Source organism: Lissotriton vulgaris, chromosome 3_1 (assembly GCF_964263255.1).
Source record: "Lissotriton vulgaris chromosome 3_1, aLisVul1.2, whole genome shotgun sequence".
In the NCBI taxonomy this organism is placed as follows: Eukaryota; Metazoa; Chordata; class Amphibia; order Caudata; family Salamandridae; genus Lissotriton; species Lissotriton vulgaris.
Window position 1 is genome coordinate 1,854,944,236 of NC_141689.1, and position 23,888 is coordinate 1,854,968,123.

At 46.3% G+C, this 23,888-nt stretch overlaps 1 protein-coding gene across 2 annotated transcripts in view; it reads left to right on the forward strand.

The window, feature by feature from the left end:
- TRIM2 (tripartite motif containing 2) overlaps window positions 1-23,888 on the forward strand; it is a 460,803-nt gene that overhangs the window by 149,587 nt on the left and 287,328 nt on the right. Inside the window, exon 1 of one of the 2 annotated variants that reach the window (XM_086962314.1) lies at window positions 7,632-7,748. The exons of the other annotated variant lie outside the window; for it this stretch is intronic. The gene's annotated coding sequence lies outside the window, so the exon portion shown is untranslated. Of the gene's footprint in view, window positions 1-7,631; window positions 7,749-23,888 lie in introns of those variants that run through there. 2 annotated transcript variants of the gene reach the window in all.

Sequence of the window (23,888 nt, forward strand, 5' to 3'; positions counted from 1 at the left end):
ACAATTCTGTTAATATTACATAAAATACTTATGGCAGCAATGCAAAATCCTTTACATATATAAAAAAACTTTCTTCAAAACATTTGCGCAATATTTGAAGCAATGCAATCAATATAGCAGCATTGAAATCTCAGCAGCACATTTTTATTTTCCCGGTTTATTTATTAACTATCTTGTCTACCTATCTTAACTAGTCCTAACCATAACTCTGCTACCAGAAAATTACTGATAGAACGCGCAGTTCACCCGGGTCACTAGTTTACCAATTTCCACGCACTGGGCCCTGGTGTGCATACGATGACTGTGTTTTGCGTGAACCGGGTGATTCTTACACGCTACTATGAGTAATTCAGGGGGTGACTCTCTCACCACTTACTATACATGTACCTGACTTACCACAGGCACATTTCTCCTGATGGATCAGGAGCTAGCAGTGGACAGGTAACAAGATTCCTAAAAGGAGTAACATTCCTTACACATTCAGTACATTTAATGATACCTTGTGAAGTATAATGACCACAGACACCTGATGAGTTTTAAAGGTTTATATAAAGAATTTTAGAATTAATATACCATTAGTATAAGGCAAACACAAATCAGTACATCAATAATCAGGATCAAAGCCAAAATATAACTATGGATTAAGGCAAGCACCATAGAGTACTTAAGGAACACTACAGGGTATGAACATTAGAGAACGTGCTGTTCAGTACGAAATCTAAACTAAGACAGGGGACATGAGAAGGGCCTTCTATGAGCACTTAATTTAAACTAATTCCTAAACCTTATGCTATTCTTGCTAAGTTCACAGCAACCATACTAAAGGGAAAGGATAATGGAACAAGCTAACATAAGCAGTCAATTTAATAATATCCTAAAGGTAGGGAAAAAATGGAACATTACTAATAAACAATTGCATAAAAGTTACTTTTAAAGGTGATAGGAAAATACCACAGGCAAGAGTGCTTTATTAGGAAGAGGAAAAGGTAGGAGTAAAGTTTAGACAGACACCCACACGATATATTTACCTAGGACGGGAATAAGGACCAACCCTGGCCACGGGTCAGCTTGGGAAAGGCGAGGACAAGGACCCTCAAGGATTCAGAATGCCAGTAGGCGAGCAGGTACAGCTCAGGACAGTCAGGACAGGATACCCTTCAGGTTTTGGGTCAGGACTGGGCTCATCAAAGGGCACGACCAACACCTGCAGCTTCGGATGCAACGCCTGCGTTACTCCCCCTCTGCACGGAATCCGCCAGTAACCCCGATTGGGTTTTCAAATCTCCCAGCAAAGTGCTCCGCCAGCACTTAAGACTATTTCCACCCCTTGGAGCTTGTGGAAAATACGGACAGAGTGCTCCGCAGCGCTCTGTATCAATCACCTATAGAGTTCGTAGGGTCAGTGACAGGTCAGCTACTCGGACAAGTCGGACAATTTCTCTAAGCTGAACTAGACTAGTTATACTGTTCTGGGACCCCCAGACCACCCACAAATTTTGCAAGTGACAAGGTCCCGATTTATGATTGGTCAGGAGAGGTGGTTAGGTCATTGTCACCTCCTAAATTCTGCATTCCCATGTTTTAATATTCAAATGACAGTACCCACCCCTTAAATTCCTGTTCCCAGGCATACGTGTAGAAGAGTACAATAGGGCATACAGTAGGAAGAAACAAATGTTACAGTTCAGGTGAAATTCAGCTTCTCCTCTCTGGGTTATGGGACAGGTTCCCAAGAGCATCTCAGCTTCGGTAGCCAGCTGGCTGATTTCCACGGATGCAAGGCCCGGTCCTCATGTCAGGTGACCAGGTCCACATGGGCTTCTAAAATGGCGCAGCTCCCCAACTCCCAGTCCCCCAGATACGCTGTACATGAAAAGTAAGCGAAAACAAATTAGAAACACAGAAAAAATGAATACACTGTATACCATGAAAAGCTTCACTGTACCCCTTACTTTGTAATATCTATAGCATTGAGGGTTAATGCGGGAAAGACAGATATGCAAAAGCAGCATGAGCTAGCAGAGAGCATGGTTAAAGACAAGCGGCCATATTTAGCAACAATGCGCATGAGCGAAAACATCCCTCCAAATTGCGAGTGCGTCACATCACGTGGGTATGACCGACGCATGCGCAGACTGGATTTCTGCGAAGCGGCCATTCAGTAGTGCAAGCATCATTACAATTAATAAACATAGATGCGAGCTTCTCTCGGGCACCCGCGTGTATTGGAAAAAGTGATAATTAAGATGGACAGGATTGGTTAATGCTTATTAAAGGTTAGACGAGGTTCATGAATGAGAGCAAGTCGCTTTACGTACGAATCCTTGCTCCATCACTATGACAGACTGTGTCGAAGGCTGCAAAGAGGTCAAGTAGGATGAGGGCAACTGTTTCTCCGTTGTCCAGTAGTGTTCGAATGTCGTCTGTTGCTGCGATGAGGGCGGTTTCGGTGCTGTGTTTGGCTCGGAAGCTGGACTGTGAGGGGTCGAGGGAATTGTTGGATTCGAGGAAGGTGGCGAGCTGTCTGTTGACGGCTTTCTCAATAACTTTGGCTGGGAATGGGAGGAGCGAGATGGGGCGGTAGTTCTTAAGTTCAGTGGGGTCTGCTGTGGGTTTCTTCAGAAGGGCGCTGAGTTCGGCATGTTTTCAGCTTTCCGGGAAGGTAGCGGAGTTGAGGGAGCAGTTGATGACGTCTCGGAGATGGGGTGCGATGATGGAGTCTGCTTTGTTGAAAATGTGGTGGGGACATGGGTCGGTAGGTGATCCTGAGTGGATGGAGTTCATCAGGTGGATGGTGTCTTCAGTGGTGATTGGGTCCCAGGCGCAAAGGTTGGTAGAGGGGAGATTTGGTTCGGGGTGGGTGGAGTGGACTGGTCTCCGGACTAGTTTTCAAAGCTGTTATGTATGTCGGCGATTTTGTTGTGGAAGAAAGAGGCTAGGGAGTCGCAGAGGTCTTGGGATGGGGTGATGTTGTTGGTGCCGGCGGTGGGGTTGGTAAATTCTTTGACGATGTTAAATAGTTCCTTTCTTGTGTGGGCATTGTTGTCAAGTCGATCCTTGAATGTTGATTTCTTGGTGGATCGGATCCGTTGATGGTGTTTGCGGGTGGCGTTCTTGAAGGTGGTCAGGTTGTCAGTGGTTGGGTTTTTTCTCCAGGCTTTCTCGAGGGTACGACAGAACTTCTTGGATGTCTTAAGGTCATCGTTGAACAAGGGGGCTTTTTTGCTACTTTGCTTGATTTGATGGTTTTTTAAGGGTGCTAGTTCGTCGGCGCTGTGGGTGATCCATTGTGTGAGGTTGGTGGCAGCTTGATTTGGGTCCGATGATTTGGCAGGAGGGTTTTTGTGAAGCGAAGTAAAGAGCTGGTCAGTGGTAATTTTGTTCCAGTTTCTTCGGGGGATTGGTTGAGGGAGGTTGTGAAGGCAAGGAGCACTCAGACAGTATAGCGCTCCGATACCAGAATGGGAGCAGGGAGCAGCGTGAGGAACGGCCGCTTCTGAGGGTCTCAGGACAGTCACAGCGCTGGGGCGAGAGGGGAGAGCCAAATCTATCTGTGGGAGGGAGGAGCAGCTTGGAGGCAGGAGCGGGGTGGAGAGCCGGGCTGGGAAGGCACAAACAACAAACAACAAAATGGCAGCAAGCCAAAAGTCACACAGGACGAGACCCCAACAATCGTTATTAAAAGGGAAGCGTCACCGGCACAATCAGGCTCAAAGGCAGCAATGCACAATCGATTAACAATGAAAGCGCAGCTCAGCAGGCAGCTACGATAGCGCTACGATACAAATACAGTCAGGGCGCTAATAAGGCAAAAATGGTTGCAGGGGCAATGCGAGCAATGGGCAGCTGATAATGAAGGCAAGGAGCACTCGGGCAGTATAGCGCTACGATACCAGAATGGGAGCAGGGAGCAGCGTGAGGAGCGACCGCTTCTGAGGGTCTCAGGACGGTCAGAGAGAGAGACAGAGATAGAGACAGAGATAGAGGCAGGGAAAGATTGAGAAAGAGGCAGACAGAGACAGATAGAGGCAGACACAGACAGAGATAGATACAAAGAGAATTAGAGGTAGAGACAGAGACAGACAGAGACACAGACAGACAGAGACAGATAGAGGCAGAGACAGGCTGGGACAGGCAGAGACAGAGAGACGGGGAGGGAGACAGAGGGAGGGAGGGAGACAGGCACAGACAGAGACAGATAGAGGCAGGGACAGGAACAGACAGATAGAGGCAGAGTGACAGAGGGAGACGGCGGGAGACAGAGGGAGACGGAGGAAGACAAAGGGAGAAGAGGAAGACAGAGGGAGACAGCAGGAGGGAGAGGGAGGGAGAGGGAGAGAAAGGGAGACATTGGGTGACAGAGGGAGGGAGGGGGAGAGAGGGAGACAGGGAGACAGAGAGAGGCAGACAGAGGGAGACGGAGGGAGTCAGGGGGAGACCGAGTGAGGGAGAGGGAGACAGGGAGAGAGACAGAGAGAGAGGGAGACAGAGAGAGAGGGAGACAGATGGAGGGAGACAGAGGGAGACAGAGAGAGAGAATCGGAGGTAGGGAGGCAGAGGGAGTGAGTCAGGGAGGGAGACAGAGGGAGACAGACAGAGGGAGGGAGACAGACAGAGGTAGGGAGACAGAGGGAGGGAGACAGAGGGAGGGAGACAGAGGGAGGGAGACAGAGGGAGGGAGATAGAGGGAGGGAAGGAGATTGAGGGAAGGAGACAGAGAGAGGGAGACAGACTGAGGGAAACAGACTGAGGGAAACAGACTGAGGGAAACAGACTGAGGGAAACAGACAGAGGGAGACAGACAGAGGGAGACAGAGGGAGAGAGGGGGGAGAGGGAGGAAAAGGGAGACAGAGGGTGACAGAGGGAGGGAGGGGGAGATGGAGTGAGGGAGAGGGAGACAGACAGAGGGAGACATAGAGAGGGAGGCAGAGGGAGACAGAGAGAGACGGAAGGAGGGATCGAGAGAGAGAGATAGAGAGAGGGAGGGAGGGAGACAGAGAGGGAGGGAGACAGAGAGAGGGAGAGAGAGAGAGCGAGATATATAGAGAGAGAGAGAGCGAGATAGAGAGAGAGAGAGAGAGAGAGAGAGAGAGAGATATGTGTATGCCGGGTCTGTTTGCTCAGTGGACGAAGGCGTCCACTGCAAGGGCCTGTGTTCAACCTCATGGTCACAGGTTTTTTTTCTCTAGCCCCTCCCCTCTCCCCCACTGTCCCAGCCTCCACCGGTGCGGCCCTCCGCTACAAACCACACTGTAAATTCGGCCCCCGAGTAAAGTTTGTGAGTACCCATGTCCTAGAGTATAGTTCATGAATTTGATCATCAGTATCCTATTGACTTCTCTCTTTAATGAAGAAGTTGAGGGGATTATTTCTGATTTCAGAGGGAAGGGCTTTCCAGATTCTCTGGTCCATGTCTGAGAAGGTTCGGTTGTAAGTTTTCTTTTTGTAAACTTTTGGTGGTTTCAGCAGTAGGGAACTAGAGCATCTAGAAAGGTGGTTCCTGGCAATGGGCGGAGGGGCCACGCCCTTCCTATTTTGTATAGCCATGTGGATGCTAATTGAAAAAAGCAATTACCATCCGCATCCCTTTAATAAAACAGCGCCTTTGCTTGCCTGATGTGAGGCTCGCTATCGCATATGACGTCACATGAGACAGACAGGCAGTTTTCAGAAGACACATGCCTATTTGCGCATGTGACACTCATTGTGACTTGTAAGCAAGCTATGCGGGCTGACATTGTGCCAGCCCTGGCTTGCAATACTCGGGTGTCCTCTTGGACCACCCATTGATGACGCGAAGGTCTGTCAGATTTTAAAGCTGCACCTGGCGTGTACAGTGTAAGCCCTGTACTCCCGGGACTGCTTGTCTATCATTGCTAAAGCTGCCTCTACCCCCACCCTTTACCAAGTCATCACAGTGGGAGTGTGGTCAGCAAGCACACCTGACACCACTCAAACAAGTGAGGAGTTGGGAAAGGCAGAGGTTATAGATGACTTAATTTCCATCTCCAGTTATTCATAACGGACCAGAAATCAAAGCTCTGGTGCTGAAGCTGAAGACCTCACAGTACCTGCCAGTGGGTTAGGGTGTTCAGAATACACGTCACCCAATCCTTGCCCTCTTTGAAGACCATAGAGGACAATGGCCAGGTATTCCAGCTACAACTGAGATTCAGGGCAAATGTCTGTGAAAGTTGTCAAAATATTGAGCAAAAGTAAAAAGAATCTGCAGTGTTTATGTGTGAGTGGGTGTGTTGGGTGTTTGAAGTGAAGTGAAGGAGATGTGAGAAAGTGTATTAAGGAGAGAGTTAAAAGGGGGTGCTAAAGTGTAAAGAGATAAGATGTAAGATAAGCAGGATGCTGTAGTTTTCTGTATTGGGGTGCTTGATGTTTGTTATTGAAAGGGGCTTCTATTGAAGACCTGCTTCTGGGCCCCTTATACCCTGTATTGTGAGCTCGCCATGCATCAATAAACTGAAGTACAGATTCACATGATTGTTTGAATGTTTGGCAACTACACAGAGTAGTAGAATTTGTGATGGAGCTGATAAACGATATGATAAAAATTACAAAGTTCATTCTGCTGTAGGAGCCCGGAGTGCTAGGAAGAGCTCTTAAAAGAATAACATTCACCTGGATGTTATCAAAGCTGTTTTGTTGGAATGTTTCCAAAGTGGCACTACTAGACTTCGCTGAAGTGCTCTAAACAGGGCAAAATATCGTGTAGGAGTTGCATTGTAGTAACATTTGAGGACATGTATTACTCCACAAAAAAATGAACAACCCTACTATATTAGGGTTGCTTAATGTGGTATGAAGGCAAAACGTGGATGCAAATTTTAGATATAATACTGGTGGCAAAATAAATAAATACAGTTCCTAAAACACTGCTGGAGCCCAGCGAGAGTGGGAAAGATATGACAGCCTAGAAATGCATATGAGTTATTAAGGCTATTTTGAAGGAGAGTATGCGCTGTATGTGTAAAATAGCAAAAAGTACACAGGTACACTAAAAAGAAATTTGCTTGAAGGAAATTGTCGTAGAAGTTAGCAGATAACTCTTTCTTCGGTAAAATGAATGTAGCGAAACACGAACTCCATTAGTTCCTGCTCACTTCGAACTTTGGTGTAAAAAAAATTAGGTCACATGTGTCTTTGGCCTGCTCCTGAAGCCCAGCCCCGGGGATGTTTACTCGTGTGAACTCATGACGAGGCTGTTTCGAGCAGACACGCTGACATCTATTTTAGAACTGGAAGCAACCAAGATAAGCGTCAGCTCTGGCACAGTGTCGTTAAAACAGGATGGAATGATCTTTGCCTTATTCTATTTTTTTTTAATCCTCCTCCATGTAAAAAAAGAAAAACAGATGACTTCATACCCCCTAAAATGGAAAGTGCCAGTGATAGGAGAGCTTGAACTGAAAACATTCCAAAAACTCCATGAACCAAAAAGGGAAGGATTTTTCTTTTCCATTTTTAAGACGTTGCTAGTGTGTCAGAGCGGCGTCAGCCACCGCACTGCGGAACGAGTGGCCCGTCACGAATATTGTTGCTTTCAGATAGCTGCGTTTTCGGGTGGCGTGACAGCGTGAACTCCCCCAGAACACAGGGCGATGTTGTGTGTACGTAAGAGCTGCCCGCGTCCTCCCGTTGGCTCCGCCCTCGCGCGGTGCCATGCCAATTAAAGATGAAGCATTGCGTTTTCCCACTGCCCAGAGGACAGCCGCGGCCGCCTCCCGCCCTTCTGGTACGTTTTTTGTTTCACTTTGTTTTTCTAAGAGTGACAACAATACACAAACCGATCATGCAGTCAGTGGATCAGTTATCTGTTCTGCATTGAGAGGGTCACGAGAAGAATGCGTGTTTCATAACATAAACACACTGCGCATTGGTTTATGGTCAGCCATACGCTAGCTACAGTTTCACATTTACGGGAGGGGGGATGCTGCAGCTGTACCGTTTTCTTGACAACAGCCGAGTAACCCGTTACTCGCCGTGATCTTTCTAGCAGGGAGATCTGGTGCCTTGCATCTGCCGCTGAAGTCCCACGGTGTACTGTCAGAAGTGACAAGTGCCAGGGGGCTCCTCAGACTTCTCTTCAGGTATGCGCTGCACGCGCGCACATGCAGTGAAAGATACCCCGAGACTGGACACTTTGAACAGCCATTCTGTATGAGATCAGGCCCCCCGGGCAGGCGTCCTGTAATGCATAATGCGGCACATGCAAAACAGACCTAGAAGCAAGGACGCGCTGTTCCCACCTCCTACAGGTGAGGCGGCCTTGCCAGCATTCGAACTAGTGACCTGTAGAGTGTGAATGTCGAAGCAGCGAGCGTTCATCTCACTGAGCAACCGTTTTTAAATTAAATTGTTTAATGGGTGAGGTACTTGTCTCGGTGTATGATCGTCTAGAAGAGAGAGAACCCAGCAGCAGCCACGAAATAACCACACCCTTGGGTACTTAGCTGTGTAGGAATGTATGCTACCCTCCCAGCTGTGCCTATTTATAAAGAAAACTAAATTTCACGAGGTCGTCGCCTTTAATGGGGGTAAGCTACTTCTTGGAACCAAAATTAGTCTTTATTTGCGTGTTTACGTTTTATGTGTCATGCACGTCTGTTCTTCCCTGCCTCATGCTTTTCCTGAGTGCGCCGCGCGTGGCCCCTCTTTTGGTCTGTGGCTGTCAGCTGGAAGGGAACAGATTCATCCGTGATGTGTTCGGCCCACCTGCGAACAATTTAAAGTGCACAGGGGATTACGGCTCTAAATCTGTTTGTCATCATTTTAGAACCCTCTACCCCCTACAAACATTATCTCGGGCATGTTTAAATGTTTTTGAGGCCATTGAAAAGAGAGCTTCAAGATGTCACTGTGTTGAGAATTTGTGAATAGAATTAGCAGCAGGCAGCCTTCCAGAGCGCCTGTAAAGTAGGAAAAGTGGTCGACTGGTCCCAAGAAACAGCTTGATGTATCATAGGGAATATCTTGCTTCAAAACCTAACTAAAACTCATGGTACTGTTTAAAACACGTAGCAGGCTATTCGGAAAGTCTTGCAGGATTTTGCAGGGGTCTGGTAACTTCAATGGAAAAGGTAGTTTAGTTTCCTCTAAAGCAAGTGGTGGTACATGGCCATGAAGTTCTACTGACATACAGAATAAACTTTTATTGGGTTTCACTTGTGGCACTTCTGTCATTCTTGTTGAACATATATTCTACACATACTCCCTATGGCTTTGGTTCAGCCTCCTGCTTGTGACTTCTTTGGTTCAAGAACCTTCAGACATTGGCTTGAAATATTGTCAGTCACATCTTGGATCAGCCAACAGGAGTATTTTTGTTTCACATTCTTTCTAATGGCTGGAGTGCATGAGGGACAATTTTACACCTGAAACATATATTATGTTATCACACATGTTGGGACTGGAATTTCACCTGCATGGTAAACAGATGAGTTTCCCTCCCCAAATGCCTGACCTCTTGTGAAACTGGAATCTTGACATCTTTTGGCCCTGGTGTCACCCTAACCTAGTATGTGCGCAGAGGCCTAGGCCTTTCCCCGGTAGTGCCTACTTGTGACCTAGAGCAGTGCATCAAGTGTGCTCTTATAATAGGCTGTGGACTATTATCCATGCTCTGGGCACATCATGTAAAGTGATGTATGTACCTTTCTTTTGGGATCCGTAGTGTGACCTGATATTTTTCTCCCTGTCAGGGAGAGTGCAGTTTACTGACCCCTTCGTGTAAAGTTCAACTGTTATGTGACACCCAGAACCTTGAGCTAACTTCCTGTGTGCATGTCAAGTGGGTGTGTGGGCAGTTCATGTGTAGCGCATGTATGGTAGAAGGACCCTGTGCGGGAGTGAGTCTAAGTACTGGGATCAAAGGGATTCATCTTGGATGCTCCTCATTTAGTAAGGCACAAGATGGAGGATGAGGTTAGCTTCCCCAGAGACTGGAAGGGCATTTGCATACCTGGAGCGTGTAGATGGAGACACTAAAGTGAGGAGAATGGAGACACAGCTACCTTTAGATAGTCCATTGGGTCCTTTCTAACAAAAGGCTGCTGATTAGTTCTTCTTGAGCACTGTCATTTTGCAGACAGTAGGGATGGGACTGCAGTTTCTGTTATTCAATATGAGGACGCTTCTAAGCAGAGCATGCCCTTTTGTTTGTCTCTGATTACTGCTTCAGGAAGGCTGATGGCAACAGAAATCTAACACTAGGTTGTGTCCCTGTTTTGGATACTTCTCTTTTGGCCCATCCGTCATATTGCCTGTTGTCAGATTCATCATTTCACACAAAGGCTATTTCTGGAAACAGCCTCAATATGACATCTGAAAGAGAACCAACTTGAGACAAGGGACCTACATCCAATAGCTAGAAAATCTGTATAAAATTGGGAAAGGGAGTGCTCCAAAGGGTATTCTAAGAGCTGTAGTGCAACCAGGGCTAATGTCCCCCTGACAGGCAGTCTTTCAGATGGCGTCACCTTAAGTCTTCACTATCCACTGGGCCCTAACTGTGATGTTTGAGGTTGTTTGCCTCTGGTGACCCGGTGGCCATCATACTATGGATCTGCAAAGTGGACCAAGTAAAACCCTTTCAGCAACTTTCATGGTAGTAAGGATGAGCAGTCAAATGCTTCTCAGGGAGGTTGTGTGAGTGGACCGGAGCTGAAAACTCGACAGTCAACCAAAAGACACAATAACGTAATGTCCAGCTTAGTTATTATCTTTTATGTACTTTAATCACAGAGCAGAACTAAATACTACACAATTAACCGAAAAAAACATACAGGAGTGAATACTACATTGTGATAGAAGTAAGGCACACACACCATACTTTCTGGTGTCATTCCGGTACCCCCTTTCTTCTCACTATGGTCAAAACCCTATATTCATAGCCCCCAACACACTATGAGTTATAACTAAGGATTAAGCACAGAAACAGTTGGCTTAATTTATTTCAAATGCGAGTTGTGCAGCTTCCATTCAGTGTCAGTGTCATTTTACCCCTTCTTGGGAAAAATGTCTTAGGGAGCCTGGCAGACTTGTCTTCCTCCACACGTTTACCTTTACCCTTTTGGGCAGGCTAGGCCCCACATTCTTATCTGCTGGCTTCTGCAACCGTTCAGGCAGCGTTGAAGGAGTGGACTGGCTGCCACCCTCATGGCAGTGGTTCATCTCAGGTGTACCCACACAAGCAATCTCGCTCAGGGTGATGGTTGTGGAGGTAATTGTTGGGATGTGCCCAGAAATGCCCAATCTCAGCAGTGGCAGTCCTCCTGAATGGTCACAGCAGAATCCTGGGGTGGTAGTTGCCACCTCCAGGCCAATTTACTTTCAAAGTTGTCCGCTGGTAGTTGAGGTCTCCGGGTGTTTTACGAAAGGCATTTTTTAGAAGATGCCAATGTTTATTTAGAATCTTGCAGATCACTGTGTGTTCCCTACTGTTGGTGATTATAACATGGGTCTCTGAAAGAACGCTCCTTTTCTTGTTTCTTTTTGATTACGATCTTCTCCATATTTGTTACTTATTGCTCAGCTAGTGTTAGCGTATTGTTAGAGTAGCTTCTTTGCCTAAAACAAGAGATCTTGTCTCCATTTGCTTTTTGGTAAGTTTTCTCAGTTCAGAAGTTCACCATAAGGGATTAGTTATATGAGTGCTTTTTGGTGAAAACTGCTTGAATAGAATAATATGTTCCCAGCTGTGGGTGTACTGTACATGGCTGTTACCAGTTTATTTTATTTTAATCATGTATCATGGCATGTACATCCAAATACTCGTTTTCAGTATCACTTAATGTACTGGCAAAAATGAGTTTTAAATCATTATTATTAATAAACAAATCAAAAATGTTGAATGGCATGAGATACTTTGACCTACAGTTTATAAACCAATTTATGCTAAATGTTTAATGTTGTATGGAACACGGTTGGATATTCCTTTTGGAATTTAATGTGTGCAACTAAGGATTCGAATAATTTGACCAACGAACATTTAGATCAAAATAGTCTCTTCAGTGATGAAGCTAGGGAACATGGACAATTTTGTAATTACAGATTGGCATTGAACAAGTATGCAGTTATCACAAGTACAATATTGTCACACACTGGTGCATGAGTGACAAGTAGACCAGTCTAATAAATTAAATAATAGAGTAACTGGACCGCTTGTAATGAAGGAGTAGTTGTAGGGTCAACTACATGATCATTGAACAATTAGAAGTACATGAATTCACTGTGATATTTTGCAAAGAGTGCTCTATGAAAAATCTTTATTAGTGTTAACTAAATATGCACTATTTAAGGTATAAATTGCAAATATAAGATGATGTCTGTTATTGAGATCAAGGCTATGGAGTAGCCGAAACTCGTCAACCAGGCTACAAATGGGTTAATAAAACCGAAGCAAGCTCCTGGAGTACAAGCACCTTTTTAGGTCTCGCTGAGTTAGCGCGCATGCGTTGCTCGGAGAGACATTTAGTAGCGGCTTTTAGAAGTGCTACTAAAGCGGCCACCAGCTTGTGCTCACGCGCGCATCCCTTGCGTGCTATAGCGCGTCATCGCGATCGCTTTCGCTTTCACAGCGATCGCGATGACTTTCTCTTTCACGGCTGCTCGGCGTTACTATTACTGCCGCGCGGCCAATGCTTGTGTAGGAGGGGACAAGCTTTTATTGAGAGCATGAGCACTGTTGGGAAGTGTGAAATCTCTATGGAAGACTTTGAGTTTGGTCAATTGCATCCTTCAGTGTGGAGTTCATCTTATGTGACGTGGCTCCTGTCTCATTGTCACCTTGTAAACAAGTGTTGGCCCCTCACAGGCCCGCCTGCACCACTCATGTTCGTAGTGTACAGGCTCAGTGTCTGACATCCCGCCTTGCCGCTTGAGGTGTCTCAGTCTTCTCCCAAGCTTGTCCTTTTCCACACAGTTGCTTTTCCTCGACCCGCTCAGTATGTGAGTTATTCCGTTGATTTCAATAGTTAAACCCTTCCAGAGGCTATTGCGTGAGGGCCTCTCTGGTCTTTTCATAGTGAATGTAGTTTAATAATTCATGGTTCACCTGGCACGCAGCTCCAGCCCTCCCATGTCCGCCCAGCACAAGCACTCTAGCCTCGCTCGGGGTTTGGGCTCCAGACTGAGTCTCGGGGTTAGAGCTGACTGAACCGGCCCAAGCACAGAAAATGCTTTTTCGCAGCCTCAGGGCATATAGGCAGCACGTGGGGGACCCCGCCATGCTTTATGCTCCAATTAGGGGAAAACAGAACAGGGTGGCTGGACAGGATAATTATCAACAACACCTTTAAGCCACGTAGTCAAAGAAATACCACGCGACCTCTGGGAAAGAATCCCAAAACAAATTTATTTTCTACTGAGACTCGAATTTTTAAGGAATCTAAGACATGAACGCAAACAAAACAACTGTTATGACAGTGAATAAGTGATGGTAATATCTACAAATTTACAGAATTTACAAATATACAATACATACAAAAGTGAATGAGGCCACATTAGTGAACGAGACACACAAAAAACAATGCAAAATTCAGTGAACAAAATTAATTGCAATTATATACAGTGCAAAACTTTGAAGTATAAAGTAAATGTGAACCAGTCCTACAGACTGTGAAACCATGGGACAGGCGGGGAGGTGGAATGGAATGCCTGCCTGTCAGCCAAGCCTGTGGTTAATTTATTTAAAGCGGGTTGCACAACTAGGGTCCAACGGAATCGATGTAATTGTGTCCTAGTGGCACCCTTGGAGGTTTACCACAGGGTGGAGGTGTCGATGCGTTTCGAACCGGGGTTGTTTCAGGTTCTCTTCAGGACAGGGACTGGGGATAATGATTCTGTAACAGATATACAAGGTGGGTGTCAGATGTGATTTTAAGGACACTATTGTACAAGACTCTGACTCCAAGGAACAAAGAAGGGGGGTTGGTTACCTGCTCAATGGCGTAAGAGTGGTCGTAGTACCGGTAACACTCGACCGGGCAGGATTTCTGAAAAAACCAAATGGAAAGCTTAGCGCGGTGGCAAGCCAGGGAGGCTGAAAAGAGGTGCCATACGGTGTGGGGCCAGGGTAGAAACTTTTAACTGATCCTACCTGTGCTTCAACCAGCTGTTAGGCTGGAAATAGGGGTGCCCACGAAGCGGTGCACAAACGGTGCTCACATGTTCCAACGTCTGAGGGTGGGAACTGTAGGACCACAGAAAAACACACAGTGCCCAGAGTTACTATCATTAGCCCGTAAATTGTGGAAAGTCACTTTCGACCCACAAGGGGAGTTTCCTACCTGAAATCCCAGCCAAAGGAACACTATCTGTAATTTCTAGTCAGGTCCGTGTCAGCAAGGGGTTAATGGTTCGCGCTGACCTGAAAAGAGGGAAGCGCGAGCTTCGATTAGTTATTTTCACCAACAGGGCATACCGTCACCGGGGGGGGGGGGGGGGTGGAGCGCGAGGCGCGTCCAAAGGGCGCGGAGCACTTACTTTCCGTTCGGAATCAATCCGGCGTTTTCGTGCAGAAACACAGCCTCGGAGTGCAGCGCCGCGCTGTGACGCGTAGCTAATGAGCTCACCTGATCGAGGTGTTGGGGGGTGTGGCTGCGGGGGATCGTCCAAGAGAATGCTGGACTTTGTAGTTATTTAGGTACCGGTCGCGGGGACTCTCAATGCGAGTGGGGGCATATGTGTAGAAAATACAGCAATGAATGCGATAGAATTCCGCAATAATTTTTTTAAAAAACAGACACACGGAGTTCTTTTACCGCATTGCCCAATGTGATGTTATAAGCCCCATGAAAGATGTTGTGGATAACTAACATCACATTGGGCAATGCGGTAAAAGAACTTTTCTTCTCACTAGGCTACATAATGTACTCCTGATAATTTCTGGGCTGATGTATAGAGCATTCTTTATGAGAATCAGATCCCACAGTTTGAATCTGTGTCTCGGTTGCACTTGTTGTTGAATAATACTTTGAGTCCTAAACCTACTTACACCGCTTAGGCTTTGATGCTGTTGTATAAACTAAGGTTTCGAATGCGTACATGATAATATCACGATTTTGGTTCAGAGCATGTTTCTGTTGTAAATGACAAGATTTCCATGTTTGTGTTCGAGGTTTTGAATAATGCAACTGTAATTGTGATGCTCGTTTCAATTCTATATCGAGCATGTGTATTATTAATTCAGGAATTCCGTGTGTCTGTTTTTTAAAAAAATTATTGCGGAATTCTATCGCATTCATTGCTGTATTTTCTACACATATGCCCCCACTCGCATTGAGAGTCCCCGCGACCGGTACCTAAATAACTACAAAGTCCAGCATTCTCTTGGACGATCCCCCGCAGCCACACCCCCCAACACCTCGATCAGGTGAGCTCATTAGCTACGCGTCACAGCGCGGCGCTGCACTCCGAGGCTGTGTTTCTGCACGAAAACGCCGGATTGATTCCGAACGGAAAGTAAGTGCTCTGCGCCCTTTGGACGCGCCTCGCGCTCCCCCCCCCCCCCCCCGGTAACGGTATGCCCTGTTGGTGAAAATAACTAATCGAAGCTCGCGCTTCCCTCTTTTCAGGTCAGCGCGAACCATTAACCCCTTGCTGACACGGACCTGACTAGAAATTACAGATAGTGTTCCTTTGGCTGGGATTTCAGGTAGGAAACTCCCCTTGTGGGTCGAAAGTGACTTTCCACAATTTACGGGCTAATGATAGTAACTCTGGGCACTGTGTGTTTTTCTGTGGTCCTACAGTTCCCACCCTCAGACGTTGGAACATGTGAGCACCGTTTGTGCACCGCTTCGTGGGCACCCCTATTTCCAGCCTAACAGCTGGTTGAAGCACAGGTAGGATCAGTTAAAAGTTTCTACCCTGGCCCCACACCGTATGGCACCTCTTTTCAGCCTCCCTGGCTTGCCACCGCGCTAAGCTTTCCATTTGGTTTTTTCAGAAATCCTGCCCGGTCGAGTGTTACCGGTACTACGACCACTCTTACGCCATTGACCAGGTAACCAACCCCCCTTCTTTGTTCCTTGGAGTCAGAGTCTTGTACAATGGTGTCCTTAAAATCACATCTGACACCCACCTTGTATATCTGTTACAGAATCATTATCCCCAGTCCCTGTCTTGAAGAGAACCTGAAACAACCCCGGTTCGAAACGCGTCGACACCTCCACCCTGTGGTAAACCTCCAAGGGTGCCACTAGGACACAATTACATCGATTCCGTTGGACCCTAGTTGTGCAACCCGCTTTAAATAAATTAACCACAGGCTTGGCTGACAGGCAGGCATTCCATTCCACCTTCCCGCCTGTCCCATGGTTTCACAGTCTGTAGGACTGGTTCACATTTACTTTATACTTCAAAGTTTTGCACTGTATATAATTGCAATTAATTTTGTTCACTGAATTTTGCATTGTTTTTTGTGTGTCTCGTTCACTAATGTGGCCTCATTCACTTTTGTATGTATTGTATATTTGTAAATTCTGTAAATTTGTAGATATTACCATCACTTATTCACTGTCATAACAGTTGTTTTGTTTGCGTTCATGTCTTAGATTCCTTAAAAATTCGAGTCTCAGTAGAAAATAAATTTGTTTTGGGATTCTTTCCCAGAGGTCGCGTGGTATTTCTTTGACTACGTGGCTTAAAGGTGTTGTTGATAATTATCCTGTCCAGCCACCCTGTTCTGTTTTCCCCATTGTTGAGATCCGGGCTGGGCAGACGTAGGATCCAAAACCTTCACTGTTCTACAATTATGCTCCAATTAAACAGGCAATAAATATTGATCTTGCGGAACTCTGTGCACGTGAACTGATAGAAAGCAACGGTCTGCCGCGCTGTGAGAAGGATGGGAATGGGACGGGGACAAGTTAAGGGTGCACAATGAAAGATGTCTGGAATAAGGAGGTTAAAGGTCATCCTTCACTGGCTCTATTTTTTTTAAACTCCCAGTAATTGTACATTAGTTACATATGAATGGGAAACAGGGGTTAGAATCAGGTCCTACATTTTAATAGCACACCTCCCGTGGTGTTTTGGAAATTCAAGTTAATTTTTCCCAATTGAATTATAGCCTTACAAGTCCCACAATGCAACACGCTAACAGGTTTGGGTAACAGTGTAAATGTAACCTGTTCAAAGAGAGGGTATGATTCTGTGCAGTGTGGCTAAAGTAAAAAAACAAGCGTTGGCAAAGCCAATAGGCCTCCGCAATAGCAGAGCTATGAGCTTTTGGCATTGTTAATGCAAATGTTTTTTGCCATATGTTGACACCTTTAGGCTTTGCCAGTGTTTCTGTATCTGTGTCAGAGCAAGGAAGACCTGTATTTATCCTTTCCCATTTGCTTTGCTAAAACGGACAATGTAGCTTTAGAGCAAGACACCCAGATGGTTTCTGTCGTATTGAATCCCTTCTTTTGGTTTATATTTGTTCAATAAAAATTAAAAAGTTCGCTTATCAGCCCTGTTCATACAAAACTGTCCCTCAGGGGGAACGAAACTTGCTGACAAAGAACGCTAGGACATAACCCATCAAACACGAAAGCAAAGTAAACAAGCATTGGCATAGCCAATAGGTCTCCCTTTTGGGACCTTATAAGTATTTAGTTATCCAGCTCAATATCCTTGATGCAACAACATTAACTGTTGCATGGTTAAACACTTATAAGGCTCCAAAGGCAAAACCTATTGGCTATGCCAATGCTTGTTTTGTTTTGTGGCTAAGAGGACTGTATGCTTCTGAAACAGGATTGGCAGTTGCTGTAAGACTGAAGCATCCCTTCTGATCAGGAGGATGCCGGAAGGCCATTGTCTTGTGAATAGATAGATAAGTAGATAGACATACCGAAACACATATGCTCCCAAGCCACCTGTAAGTGACCTTGCACAGCTTTATAGTTCTCTGCCAAGTGCCAAAGGTCACCATAAGCCTGAGAAATGTTCACAAGTGGTTGTCTATAGACTGGGCTGTGTGTTTCAGGTGAAATGTGTCCACATTGCAACTAGATAAACATGAAAGTAACAGGTATGAAAATTAATATGAGTGGTCATGCTTAATGTATTTCTTAAAGCAATCATGGGGGCTTGTACTTCACTTGCACAGTGTTCTATTTTTTTTGTGGTGTAAGCTTGCAATTAAAAAAAAAAATAACCATTGTCCCAGCTTGCCAATGTTATACCGATAGGCTTTGCCAGTGCTTCTCTCTCTTCTTTTCCACTGCTATCAAGTGGCGTATGGCACGTTATAAAACTTTTGAATAAATAAACAAATTGTCCTGTTGGATCAGGATTGGAACTGGTCAGAGATTTCTCTGGAACACTTGTATTAACAGAGAAAAAGGTTGTAAATGACCAAGAGGCGGAAGTCTACACATCAGATATTTTTAATTTGCCATCATTGTTGAGACCTTGGTGGAATGTAGCATCAGGTGCAAGAACCTCGGGGGTCTGAGAGATCTTAAAACAAGGCCCAGGACAACATGTCCTTCATGCTGGAACATTCTTGTTGTGTTTATTCTTTCCCTCAGCGTGTGCGAGTTTGTCTCTGGCATTACCCTAGAGACTGGCTTCTTTCACTGGCAGCCACAGAATTGCAGTTCCCTTCAGTATTAACCCAACTCTGCCTCTCTCCTTTGCAGCCTTTATAGAGCTGTATATCATTAAAAGGATTAAATTATAACCTGCTCATGCCTGAATAATGGTTCAATTCATTCCTGCAAAAGCAGCCTGTAGCTAATCTGACATTTGCTGCACGGAAAGGCAGGGCACAAGTCCTAAAAAAAGAAGTGGGGGGACGCTGACGTCACAACAGGAAGTGACGTCATGAAAGGTGGCTTGCACCATCAGACTCATTGCCTCACCTCACTCACCCCTTAGATGCGTTCGCATCAGAGAAGCCAGCGCCTGAGCAGCGTTCTGAATGGGCTCCGATCTCGCCCCAGAGAGGCCAAAGAGTGAATGAGTGGCTCCATTTGCTCCCGTTATCGAGCTCCCAGTAAAATAAGTGGGGGGACGCCGTCCACCCGTGTGGTACCCTGACTCAAGCCCTGCGGATAGGGCAATACAAGAACTATTCCCGGTAACGTGACATTTTACCGAACCCAGCTGACTTAACTCACACCCCCGCCCCGGTCCTGTGCACAATGACCCGGCAGCCATATTGCACAGTGTATCAGTGCCTAGACTGTGCAATGTCGAGTTCGTTCCCACATTGTGCAGTGTTCCAACCCCAAGACTGCACAATACCCTGGACCTACAGATTGCATAGTGCCTCCAGACTGCATAATCACCCTAAATTTCACAGTGCCTGGGCATAAACAGAAACCACATATCATGCAAAGTCACTATATTGAACAGTGCCCTAAGACTGAATTATGCCCTTACCTCCAGGATGCACCAGATTGCACAGTGCCTCAGAGTGCCCAAAAATGCACTGCTATCCGACTTCAGAAGGCCCAGAATGGTATGAAGCCACAATATTGGATATTACCCAATATTGCACATTTCCCTTCCCCCCACATTGCACAAAGCCCCACCCATCACATTACACAGTGCCCCAAGATTGGCAAATTGCACTCAGATTGCATAATTCCCCAGTTCACCCCCACAATGCACAAAGCCGCTATTCAGAATACCACTCAGATTGCACAATTCCACTGGCCCGAGTATGCACAATTATAGCAGTGGGAGATTCGGGCAGTATGCACAATTATACCAGAGACTAGGGCAGATTCCTCAATATGCGCAATGATACCTGTAGGAAACTAGAGCAGCATGCACAATCATACCAGTGGGAGATGAGGGTAGATTACACAGGATGCACAATTATATGAGTGGGAGACTAGGGCAGTATGCACAGTCATACCAGTGGGAGACAAGAGCGTATTCATCAGTATGCAACCCCTTCTCAAACCTGTTTCCCTCTGCCCAGCATCTCTTACCTGCTTCTGTTGCTGACGAGGGGATGGAAGACCTGACTAAGACTGATGCAACATGTTCTTCTACCACCAGATGAGGTTGTTGGCATAAATTAGCCTGTACAGAGCAGGTCCAACATCCCTGTCATGGTAGTCCCTGCTTGCGCTCATGCTCATTTGATACAGTGGCTGCAACCATTACAGCGACCTCATCCTTCCTGTGGTACTACTCAACTTTCTTACTGATTCCCTCACTTATGAGTGATGTGCATGCATGCCCTGCCAATCTGCTGTGTGCATGTGCAGTATATGGTAGCAGACAGCTGGAACAGGTGACTAACAGGACGTTGGGCTGGGTGATGTGTTGGGTATTGTCGCCCTCGTGCTTTGCACTTCACACTATCAGCATCATGTCATGTGACTTGAATTGTCAACCCACTGCCATCTTTCATGGTCATTACAATGGACAGACCTGAACTTTTTACCCACAAATCATTGTTTCAGGTGTGTTAATCCGAGTGCTTAATTTGAGCCAGTGGTTTCTGGTGCTCAGCACCGGTACTTAATTGTCAACACCACACTTATGACAGTCTGCCACATGGTGGCACTGCTCAGTTAATTTAGGGATGAACAGAACAACGGTTGTTTATTGATGCAATATACATAACAAGCATTTGCAATGCAATAGGTCTCGCATTTGCAAGAGTTTAAGCTATTGGCATTGTAAATGCCAATGCCTTTTATTTATGTTTTAAAGACCAACACGTAAATAAAAGGCATTGTCATTTACAATGCCAACAGCTCAAACTCTCGCAAATGCAAGACCTATTGCATTGCAAATGCTTGTTTTCCTAACTGTTCTCATTAGAGAAAGGGGGGACATCGAAAAACCAAAAGGAAGTAGCGTTATGAAAGTTTAAACCATCTGCTAAATTATATAACTGTTCTTGCTTTCCACACAGGCCACAAGTGAAACAGTGAGAGCTCAGCCGCTCGATTAGTCAAGTCGAGCAAATCGTGCACATAAACAACACTCTTGATGCCAAGTTCCTGTGGATTTCAAACAAGTGTTGCATTGAGTCACTTAGCAGACTGCCGTTCCAAACCCATGCACGTGCTACCAGTCTGCTTGGCTGGCCTCAACAGGGAAGTTCGGAGCCCATGAAAGGTGCGAGAGACATACCTTCACCAGAAGAAATCCAGGATGCGAGGAGGGCGTCCACCTCAGAGAATTGGGGGTTAGGCGATGGACTTGCAATCTGGATTATTGGACGCCTTTTTGTAAAGTGTGCAAACATTGCCAGGTTGATTTTATGTTCTAGTGCCCCACACGGCTTGGTAAAAAAAAAAACGAGTACCTTTACTCATAAGGAGGTTACACATTTTGATGAACCCGTCTGGGAATCTAAAACAAATAAGCATCACAAAGGCTTACCGCCGGTCCGTAGTATCTCTCCGTTCGTCAAAGTGAGTGTTAATTAATGCAGCTTAAATAGACTGTATGGAGCCGGAGCGACACATGTGTATGTGTCACCGTGCATGTCTTAGGTCAATCAGAATCATGGAAACTTGCATAAAATTTAGGTAAACCCCGTACATATTCCCCGCGTTCTGCCTTCTAAAAATCACTGTTGCGGCCCGGAGAGCCGAAACTAGGAAGTCAGGCAAGGATGCCCGTGACATGGGCGGGGCCTGTGACGCGGCCGGAAGAGGCTGGTGTGGCTCGTTGGGAGAGCCCCGCGTTGGAAGTCTTGAGAAGTCCCGGGTCCGGGGGGGGGGGGGGTGGGGGCAGGTGAAGTGGAGAGGAGGGGTGTGTTTCTGCAGGGCTCCCGTATGCTGAGGGAGTCCCTGCAGGGCTTCACATTGGAACCCCACGCAGGCCGCAGAGAAGAGTCTCTGCACAGCAGCCCGCTGAGTGGGGCTGCATGCTGGCACTAGCAAGTGCCTGTCCTGAGCGGTCCCGCCGTTGCGGGCCACTCCATCGGGGGCATATTTTATTTTAAGCGCCAGTGCGTTCACACGTCTTGGGCATCTTGTGTAGGCTGCACGGCGTGAAATACACAACCTGCGCATGCCGGGCTAAAAATTTGAACGCGCGCTAGCATGCTCTGCAAGCCGTCCCTGTCGGGGAGAATGGAAAGTGAAAGTGCATGAGGCTGCTGAGGACGGAAGGGGGACGTCTCGCAGAACATGCTAGCGCGCGTTCAAATTTCCAGTCCGGCATGCGTGTGCCACTGTCTTGTCGCCCTTCTGAGGCAAGTCAGTAGCAGTAAACTTGCGGGCGACAGCGCTTCGCGCTGCGGTCGCCAGGCGAGACCTAAAAACTACTAATACCTGCCTTCCCAGCCATTGCTCTAGCTTTGGCAACGATGACAGAGGTAATGGGTGGTGCAAGCTGCAGTGGCCTCCTGGTCAGGGCCCTGGCACTAATTTTTTTACAAATGAAGCACTGGTTAGTCTCATTAGTTCCTTCAGTAATAAGAATGCATGCGTTTATCACATGATCGTCCAGAACTGGAAAGTGTGTCCGTAATTGCCTATGGAAAGTGTTCCCCAGGGACATCTTAATGATTTTGAGGGCCCTTTGCCAAACGTATTTTGGGGTCACCTGTTCAGAACAGCTTTGAACTTATGATCCAATTTCAGTTCTTTCATGCCCTCTTTGGCCAGGTCACTAACAGTGCACAGGCATGTCAACATTTTGAATGTGTTTACATCTAATATTCAGAGGTAGTGGCATGTGTTTTCAATATTGTAACACAGCAGCAGCTCACTAAAATTACTGCATATAAACATCCTCTCATTTCTCATATGTGAGGTTCCATTTGGATCTAAAATATCATAAACACACCATTTCGCTGCTAACTGTCCGTAATAGACTCACACAAAACCCACTTTAAAAATAAATTAAAGTAAAAAAGGTATTTAAAACAATATGTTTAGGAATTATTCAAGGTCATTAGGGCAATACACTCTGCGGAACAGAGAATGCTCTTTCAGGGGGCCCCAGGTAAGGCTGGGGCCCTGGGCCAGAGCCCACTCTGCTCCCGTCATAAAACTTCTCTGGACTGTTCAACGTTGGCAGTGCTACCTCCTACTAAAATGTGCCATCCTACCCATGCACATGACTTGCCTAATGGTTGTTTTGATTCAACACACATCAATTAGCATGTAATTTCAACAAACACTCTATTACGTCTTTAACCCCTTCACTGCGGCGGCAATTCCGCCGCAGTGCTAGGGGGTGGGGGGGGGCCGCACGGCTCACATGCGCTTGTGACGGAACCGCTCCGTCACGCGCATCGGGTGAGCTGTGCTAGTCACGGAACGGTTCCGTCACGAACGCGCCCGCTCAATAGAACGCGCCGCGCAGGTGCGAAATCAGCGCCGCGCAGGCGCGTCGAGCGGGCCGTGACGGAACTGTTCCGTCACTAGCACAGCTCACCCGAGGCGCGTGACGGAACGGTTCCGTCATAAGCGCCGAAGGGGTTAATGAAAGTTAATTGTAGATTTTCCGTTCCACTAGTTCTGAGTGAACTGGGAGGGAGGAAGATGCCGGAGGTGCGAGGAAATTCGTAAGACATTTCTTGTGGTTCCAGTTATTACATAGACCTTCGGAAGAAATCACTTACTCAGGAAATAACTCTCCTGGTAGGTGTATTGTTTTATTTCAAATAATGGAAATACACCACATATTTTCAGTGTAGCCTAGGCGGCAAATGAGAGCTTGACAAAACTTCCTGTGAATAAATCAATAAAGCCCCCGTTATTAATTTTCAGCCAATGAAAAACCCCGTTTGAAGTGTTGCTTTTTTTTATTAATTTTTTTAGCTCAAGTCTTCACACTGCTATGGTGACTGGTTCAGTCAAGTGATACTAATTCTGAGTTTGATGTGATAATGCCTGAAGCTACTTTTGGCATCTCAAGTGAGAACAGCCCAGAGCAGGCCACAGCCATA